A 1,413-nucleotide genomic window follows, 5' to 3' on the forward strand; every position below is an offset into this window, starting at 1 on the left:
ACGGACACGGAGGGACGGACACGGAGGGACGGACACGGAGGGACGGACACGGAGGGACGGACACTGAGGGATGGACACAGAGGGACGGACACTGAGGGACGGACACAGAGGGATGGACACGGACACAGAGGGACGGACACGGACGGACACAGAGGGACGGACACGGACACAGAGGTACGGACACGGACGGACACAGAGGGACGGACACAGAGGGACGGACACTGAGGGACGTCGACACGGATGGACGGACACGGAGGGACGGACACAGAGGAACGGACACGGAGGGACGGACACTGAGGAACGGACACGGACACACGGACACTGAGGGACGGACACTGAGGGATGGACACAGAGGGACGGACACTGAGGGACGGACACTGAGGGATGGACATGGACACAGAGGGACGGACACGGACGGACACAGAGGGACGGACACGGACACAGAGGGACAGACACGGACACAGAGGTACGGACACGGAGGGACGGACACAGAGGGACAGCTCTGTCCAAAAATGACTCAGATTTGCTGTAGAATAATCTCGTATTTCCTGATCACTGTAGAGCAAACGCATGAATAAATATTTACACTCTGAAGCTGCGATCAGGTTTAGATCCGCTTCAGTTAAAATATTTAATCTGCTTCCATCAGATCTTCTTCCTCTTTTCTGGGATCCTCTGACCTGCTGGATGTCTGATGGCGACTTGCTCCTGTTTTCTGTGGTGGTAAGATGGCAGCACCAACCCGAAACATCAGGAGAACACCAGAAGAAGAAGTGACAACAGGAAGGATCTGACGACGGAGCAGAAAGGCTCCCACTCTGAGGAAGGGATCAACCCGTAACCCAAACCTCTCAGACCGCAGTGTCAGGCAAACAGGAAGTGTTGGCAGACTGGAGGAAACAGGAAGTAACTGTCTGGTCGTCAGGAAGCTGATCCGCCTCAATCTGCCAACACAGTAAATCAGATATTTACTTCTAGAGCTACAGATACATAAAGATTCTCCATCACGTAACACCGAAGAGACTAGCTTCAGGTTGGACGGAGCAGCAGCGGCAGCATGGTGGCGGTTCTGTACACTGGTTCTGATCCGGTTCTGAAGCTCCAGCGAGGCTGGGTGACGACAGGATGACGGCAGGAGTGAGCGAGGAAGAGGAGATGGGGTGGAGGAAGGAGATGATGACGATAATGATCCGAGAGTCTCCTCCTCCTTATTCTAACATCTTTGTAGCTCCTGTCTGAATGGAAACGATGTTCAGAACTGGACCAATCAGGACGCAGCTCCAGCCTGAGACCAGCTGCCATGATGGCGGCCTGATGGCGGCCTGATGGCGCCCTGATGGCGGCCTGATGGCGGCATGATGGCGGCCTGATGGCGGCATGATGGCGCCCTGATGGCGGCCTGATGGCGGCATG

The 1,413-nt window shown here is 55.8% G+C and overlaps 1 long non-coding RNA gene across 1 annotated transcript in view; it reads right to left on the bottom strand.

Annotated features, from left to right (window-relative positions):
* Positions 1-429: 429 nt before the first annotated feature.
* The window catches only part of LOC108165920 (uncharacterized), an 8,402-nt gene continuing 7,418 nt past the window's right edge, over positions 430-1,413 (bottom strand). The window contains exon 4 of the long non-coding RNA XR_001776243.1: positions 430-944. This is a non-coding gene — a long non-coding RNA (uncharacterized LOC108165920). The remainder of the gene's footprint in view (positions 945-1,413) is intronic.

The sequence above is a fragment of the Poecilia reticulata genome, unplaced genomic scaffold (genome assembly GCF_000633615.1).
Source record: "Poecilia reticulata strain Guanapo unplaced genomic scaffold, Guppy_female_1.0+MT scaffold_159, whole genome shotgun sequence".
Taxonomy (NCBI): Eukaryota; Metazoa; Chordata; class Actinopteri; order Cyprinodontiformes; family Poeciliidae; genus Poecilia; species Poecilia reticulata.